This window comes from Triturus cristatus, chromosome 2_2 (assembly GCF_964204655.1).
Source record: "Triturus cristatus chromosome 2_2, aTriCri1.1, whole genome shotgun sequence".
Taxonomy (NCBI): domain Eukaryota; kingdom Metazoa; phylum Chordata; class Amphibia; order Caudata; family Salamandridae; genus Triturus; species Triturus cristatus.
The window spans coordinates 394407950-394415565 of NC_140582.1; the positions used below are offsets into that span (position 1 = coordinate 394407950).

Consider the following 7616-nt stretch of genomic DNA (forward strand, 5'->3'; position numbering starts at 1 on the left):
AAAGTATGCAACATTTTCTACTAAAGATGTATAAAATGTCCTACTCCCACTTCACGCAATGCAACAGTAGGAAAACTGTTACATCACACCGGGGTAAAACTTACTATTCCCACTCCCGTCAATAAAACAGTAAAGAAAATGATGGATTGTGCAGGGGTCAAATTTACTATTTCCACTCCAGTTAGTGAAACACTAGGGAAAATGTTGGATTTCGGAGGTGTACAATTTTCTATTCCCACTCCTGTCAGTTAAACAGCAAGGAAAGTGTTGGATTACGGAGGGGTCAAATTTACTATTCCTACTCCAGTCAGTGCAACATTAGAAACAAGCAAATTCACTCTTCAACACAATAAAATAATTGCAAAAACATAGCAAACAAATAAAAACATAAATATGTATAAAAAATACAAATATTTAATATAGAATAAACATTAAATAAAATAAAATACATTTTTCGATGTTAAATACATATCATAAATAACTTAAAATATTATTGTAATTGTCATTTAAATACTTAATTTCAATTAAAAACTATTTATTAAATAATTTTATTTTAGCTACTTCCCACCTTATACCCTACAAAACACTCACCCCCACCTAAAACCTAACTTAAAAAATCAAATTTTTCACACTAGTAACATGATTATTTATCAATAAACTAATTATCATTCATTACAAATTAATTTTTACTTAACTATAATTAATTTACTTCCCACAATATACCCCCACAAAACACACAACACACTCAGTTACTATAATTAATAATCTATTTCATACTTAATATCAGTTTAAAAATGTTATGTAAGTTAATTAAAATTAATTAGCTTCCCACCCTACACCCCTACAAAACCCACACCTAACAGGTAAATTTAAAAATAATTGGACTATAAACATCATTAATTACCAATTAAATAATGATCATTAATAAAAAGTGAAATATTTATTACTTATAATTTCCTTCCCACCCTCTACCCCTAAAAAGCCCACAAATTACACCCAAAATTAAGAAATAAAAATAATCAATACACAATTAACATAAATAATTACAAATTCAATAATTATTACTAATTAGCAACTAATTATTAATTCAGTAGAATTAATTTACTTACCATTCTGTGCCCCTAAAATCCCCACAACCCTCACCTAAAATTAAAAAAAGATATATTTACACATTGAATATAATTAATTATTTAAAAAATATTAATTAACAACTTACTATTAACTAGTTAAAATTAAATTACTTCCCACCCTGTACGCCTATAAACCCCACGACCTGCACCCAAAATTTTAATGACAAAAGTATAATTAATTGCCTATTAAATAAATATTAGTAAGCAAAAACTAATTATTAATTTATTATAATTAAATTACTTCCCAACCTGTACCGCTATACATCCACAACCAGCTACAGTACTAAAAATCACCAAAAATAATTAAATTAAATTTCATAATTACTAAACAACTATATTAAAAAACATGAACAATAATTATACAAAAATTCACATCATATACAATGTAAAATGTATACTAAAATACATAACAACAATTGGAAAACGATATAAACAACTATGGGGCATAGTACGATGTCATTCCGGCCAGCGCACAACCCAAATCATAGCGGAAACAGTACCACCGGACAAAGAGTCGGAGGTCCCACTCCCATTATTTTGATGCGAACGCCTTCACAGAGGTCAGAATGTGTATTTTTACTATTGAGGCTTTTGCTGCGGGCTGCAGCACAAGCCACAATAGAAAAAGTACACATTTAAAACATCCGTCCACCGTGTGGCAGGCACCATGTGGTGCCTGCCCTACGATGCATTGATGTTTGGTGGGCACCATAGGTGCCCCTCAGGCCCCGTTGCGGATGCTGTGGGGGGGACCGGAGCCCTGCTAGTCACTTTCTGAAAGCCTTCTTATGTCAGAAAGGCAGATATGGAAAGGCTGTCGCAAAAGGACATCATAATCCCAACGGTGGTACCTGAGCAGGCACTGCTGCCATTTGGGGATAATCTGTCTTACCGACGACCCAGTGGGATCGCTGATCCTGTTGGAGGTGTTGGTCTTTCCCTCAGACTGCAGCTGTCTGACCGACCGCAACGCAATCCGGAGGTCAGACCACTGAGTCTGGTTGTCGGACGGCCCGCCACTGACAGCCTGACAGTGGTGATCCGCACAACATCGTAATAGGCCCCTATATTTTTGTAAACAATATTAATGACTTCGTTATTTAAAAAATCGATATTACTTACCTTAAAATTTATCTTTTTGATAACGATATTCTTGCAGGCAATATTTCCATATCACAATATTTTGGTATGATGATATTTTACATTCAATATTTTGCCTGAAAACTGCTGTGTCCATGTATCTATCTATGAGATATATACAACTATAATCTTTACTTACAAATGAGCATGGGAATGCAGGGTTAGACATGGGAGACAGGTATCTTTTTGTTTCAAGCAATGGTCTGGGGGCTGTCATTTCTGACTTAGATACCGTTGATTGCTCGCTGAATAATCGTCAGTTGACTATAATGTTGAATTTGTTTTCTTTCTTTGCGACCTCTCATCATTCAGTCACCAAAGGGCAAATGGCTGCCTCACCCTTAATTGTTTAGCTGTGCCATTTAAAAGTATTTACATTAGCAGTACATCAAATATTAAACTACAACGCTTTTCCTGTTTTTGTTTTTTAAGTAGGATACATTTCTGTTTTTATTTTTATCTGAAAAGTTGAGTTAATTCCTAAATTTAGGGAGTACATCTGAAGATAATTACTCACCATGTGTGATGTCCGAAAAAGTTCCCTCCTGTAAAGTATAAACTGAGACTGATAATTTTGGGATATAAAATGACTGCCAGTCTCTCCTTCTGACCATGACAACTGCCCCAGCCGCACTGAACATGTCCTAATAAAATGCAGGGGCTACAGGACATGCAAGATACTGTATTGCCAGTCTGCTTAGTTCTAGCCTCTGTTCCTTCTACGCATGCCTACATGTTATTTGGTCTTGATGCCGGCAGACCTCTCTTGGGTCTTCCAAATTATCCTGTTCCATCTTCTCAAGTGTAATTTTTGTTCACTGCACATATGCACTTGAGTTGCATACTGCTATATCCATAAACCAACTCACTGCAGATGTCAAGTTGTTGGTACTGTAGGTTTGTTAGCAGGTGATGGCATTACCACAGCTGGGTGCTGCAGTTGTGAAATGCTTATGGATACTGAGCCAACACTACACTTTCTGGAGATTAAAAGCAGCTTCTCAGTTCTGCTATTTCTTAAATTTACAATGTTCATCTTCTAGGTCATCCATTTTCCTGTCCATCAAATTCTTGTGAATGGAGACATCCTGTTGGGATGCAAAACTCCTCTGCATGGTAATGGAGTTGCACCCCTGCCCAGAGTGCCCACCTTTACTGATATCTGGATCCCTATGATGATCTTTGTTGTCATAGGCAAACAGAGATCACGTGTGTGCACCATGGCATAGGCCATTGTCACAGATTGCGGTCTTGTTGGACCGGAAGGTGTGCCCAGAGTGCTACCCTCATAGTGGTGGAAGACTTCTGCCTTCACCAGGAGATAAGCAGCATTAGCACGGTGGTGGCAGCATACTGTGTAGTGCTCAGGAGTAAACAGGTCCTTTTTAACCTGTGTCACTAGGGTGAGGCCTACTGGCTCACTCATTTTCAAAGTTCTACTGCTGTGTGCTTAACTCACCCTTGGCGTACATTGGTTTGGTGTGAAGTGCTGTGTAACGCAGGAGTAGTGTATCTGCATTGGACATATGCGTGCCTAGGAAGGGTGCAATACCGGGATAATGCAGTAATATGCAGGGCGTGCATGTTAAAAAAGTGTGCTGGGTTTGTAGGTGCCTGTGAATGGTACAATACACAATACACCATGAAATGGTGCAGCGCTGTGCCACAAGCAATTTTGCTGCGCCGAGCTGTGTCATGTAAAAACACAGGGATGCACCTTATTGACAAGATTACAGCACACCCCTGTGCTTTCCACTGAACCGGTGCACAAACAGCAGCCATGCGCCAGCGCAGGCACTCTTGCACCATGGTGTAAGGTTGTCTGCAGGGATGATTGTGTTTGTGCAAAAAGGGATACCTTCCTGCACAAAAGCAATCATTAATGATGTTTTGCTCCTTGCATGTTGCTGCAGAATGCAGTATACATAGAAAGAGCAAAAAACAAGGAAAAATAAAAGCATTTCTCCTCGCTGTGCCACTTTAATACCTCCCCGAGAAAGGTGTTAGATTTTGGTGCTGCCTCAGATTTATGAATCCTTGCAGATCTGGGCAGTGTCAAAAAGTCATGGGTGTTGCTTGGGAACACCCACAGCAACACCCATGACACGCTCCTTCGACTCGGAGTACTGCGTGAAAGATAGCCATATTTACAAGGCCATGTAAATCACCTGAGCATTAAAAAAAGTGATGCTCTGGTGGTGTTAGGGGCTTGCAAATATGCACCAAAGTATGTAGTCCTGTGCAGTGTGTGCAAACTAGATGCATCTGCTGGGTGTATGTGTGCCTGAGAAAGGTACAATACAAAATGGATGTAGTGCTATGCAGTGTGTGCACGGATGCATGTGCTGTGTGCATATGTACATAGGAGTGGTACAATACACAAGGGTACAGCACTAGACTATGCATGCATGTTAAAATTTGGGTGTGCGTGTGCCTATGAGTGGTACAGTACATGGAAGATGCAGTGCTGCGCAATGTGTGTATGCTGTATTCACACACTGGGTGTGAGTGTGCCTACAAATGGTATAATACATGGAGGTCCCTGAGTTCTATCATGGGAGATCTAGGCCTGCCTACTGAAGCATGGAGAGAAGGTAGAAAAGTCCCCCAGGCAGATTTTTGTATTGATGCATTCCTATAAGCTGGGTGGGAAAACCACTGGGTAGAGGACAGCCAGGCTTCCCCTGTACACTTTAAACAGTGCATATCTCAGGAAGGAGATGGGGCTGTTAAGAGAATCATAAACAGTAGGGCTCTGGCCCTGGACTTACCTTTTGATGCGCATATCACTGTGGCTGACTTCCAGATGTGAAGTGTAGACACTTCCAAGCCCTGCGTTGAATGACCATCAGCTTTGGAGTCACTCCTGCTGTGAAAGACTGCCTTTAAAGAGGAAGAGATGGTAGAGGAGTGGGTATTTTCAAAAGAAACACATCCCCAGCATAAAAGGTCAAAAACTCAACCCATAAATCGCATTTAATGTCTGGAAATGGACTACAAGAAGAGTAGTTTGAGAGTCCAAAAATTGCAATTTGCCAAGCAGCTGGATGGTTATGGGAAGAAAGGAAGCTCTGCAAGATCGCTGCCTGTGACATAAACTGGTATTCCAGGAGGGTCACTTGTGGAAAAGACTTCTGTGTGGTAAGTGCTGTAGCTTGGTGCGGCAGTGGGCGACAACACTTTATACTAGGAGGGGCCCTGTGAAGGATGCCATCATGCCTATCAGGCAGGAGTCCATGTGCTATGAGATACGGTGACCCTATCTGTCAGAGGGGGTCCCCCCGAACATCAAGAACTACGACGTGATCTGTCACCTTCCACCAGAGAAGAGAGGATGCTGCAGGAACGCCTGCGCACCATTACCCAGACAAGGTACCCAAGACAGGATTGTTGCAACCACCCCCCACAGGGAGAAGAACCGGACCCTTACCTCACAAGAGAAGTGCAGAGAGCCTCTGCTTGCTTCAGGAGCACGTACGTGAGAGATTCTACACCGCATGAGTGTACCCACCTAGATTGCATATGGTTGACACACTTGAATCTCAGCTGCAGCAACTGTGAGTGCCCGCATACAGGGCGATCCCAGGCTCTCCTAACCCTTCATGCGTGCCGGTACATGTAAGACTGGTTTCGGGCCTATGAGCCCTTGGAGGAACTTGTTGCTTAAGCTAACGTGGTAGCTCTGTAGAATGGTAGTGCTGTAATACTATTGACTTTGAGTCAGAGCCAAAGTGGACTCCTGAGACTCGAACTACTAGTAGGTCATACCTTAGATGTTACCAATAGTGAATGGGGAATAACCCCATTTCACTAATGCGAGGAGGAAGTGGGACAGAGAATCGCCATAGAAAACACTAAAGTCCTGATCTCGCACGGGTCTGTGTAATTGTTTGTGAATGTTGTATTTTTCCTGTGTGCTAGTTAGTGGTAGAAATATAAACTTCTCTTTGTTTCATAAAAGTGCATATTTTGCTGGACAATGATTTATTGCTGTTGCTGCATGACTTTTGAGTTGTAAGCCCATGTTCACTATTGTGTATCCACATCTCACCACTGAGGGAGTCATGAACTGCTCGGATCATGCTTACCCTGAGAGTCAAGTGCAGAATGGGTACTTGGCCCAGTTGTTCAGAATCCATAGTAGGTCAGGAATAAAAGACCTCAACCACCATGGTTGCACCCAATCACCCCTGCTTGTCCCATGGCATTCTGAAAGGGATCTAACACACTCTCTGTTAAAAAGAAATTAAATTGCTAGCCCTTTTCTGTTTCATGAATCCAGAATAGTGGTTTAGAGGTACACTTCAAAGTACATAATTTCATTTTGCAGCCTTTGATTTGTGTTCAGATAAAGGATTAAGCTGTTGAACAATGATGTGGCTTCTTCATTGATATTGGAAAAATGTTGTTCCACCTTTTGCAAATGTTCTTGCAGCATGTGCAACAACTGCTTTGCTTGACTCGTGGTACATTACTCCTTACTCACTTCCATGTCAAAATCTCAAAAGGCACGAGGATTTGGATCCAGCACTCAACTATTCCCCATCATCATGGCTTTGGCAGTTCTATGCCCTCTCCTATGTGGAACATAATAATTGAAAGAGATGAACTACTAAAACAGGCATTGCAGTATGTAGAAGGGGACCCTTCCAACAGGCTGCCACTTCCCACATGAGGGCTTTTACATAGACTATATTAACACAGTGAATCATTCCAATTTGCTCCTGGGCTTTGAAAGAATGCCTGAAATGGGTGCACATCCAGCTACTGGTGACCAGTACATTGTTGAATGCTACTTCTATTTCAGGAAGTCCTGTACAATTAGGTTGGTGCACTAAACAGGGGTCTCTGAAGCATCCTCCATTAGCCATGGCTTTGCCAATATTACCGCCTTTGCCTGTGGCAGTAAATGCAATGCTTAGACCTCTGAGCTGAAACCACTCTTAAAATGTGGTATTAAATTATTTCAAGATGTTGGCAGCTGTGTGGTAGTAACTTCTTTCAAGATGTTTCCAGCTATGTGTGTTTCTCCATGGAGAACATTGCAACTGTTGCCTGCCACCGATTGCCTTGAAAAACAACATACTCAATAGTGAGACAAACTTTTGCTTTACTACCTTGAATGAGACCATGTGTGCAGTGATGCATATTTAGGGGCTTCTTTCGAAGCCCCTTGCGCTGCTGGTGCATTACTTTTACTATGGGAAAAAGTGACATACCGGTGGTGCAAGGAGCTTTTAAATAAGCTCCATAGTCTTTTGCTCAACCTATGTTCCACATGTCTCTTATGATGTGGTTGGACTGAACAGTGCTCTCCTTCAATGCTTCATCTACCTGTTGGTGCGC

General features: G+C 41.1%; 1 long non-coding RNA gene across 1 annotated transcript in view; it reads right to left on the reverse strand.

Moving 5' to 3' along the window:
• The window catches only part of LOC146862293 (uncharacterized), a 117675-nt gene extending 112533 nt beyond the window's left edge, over positions 1 to 5142 (reverse strand). Inside the window, exon 1 of the long non-coding RNA XR_014978413.1 lies at positions 5042 to 5142. This is a non-coding gene — a long non-coding RNA (uncharacterized LOC146862293). The remainder of the gene's footprint in view (positions 1 to 5041) is intronic.
• Positions 5143 to 7616: the final 2474 nt, after the last annotated feature.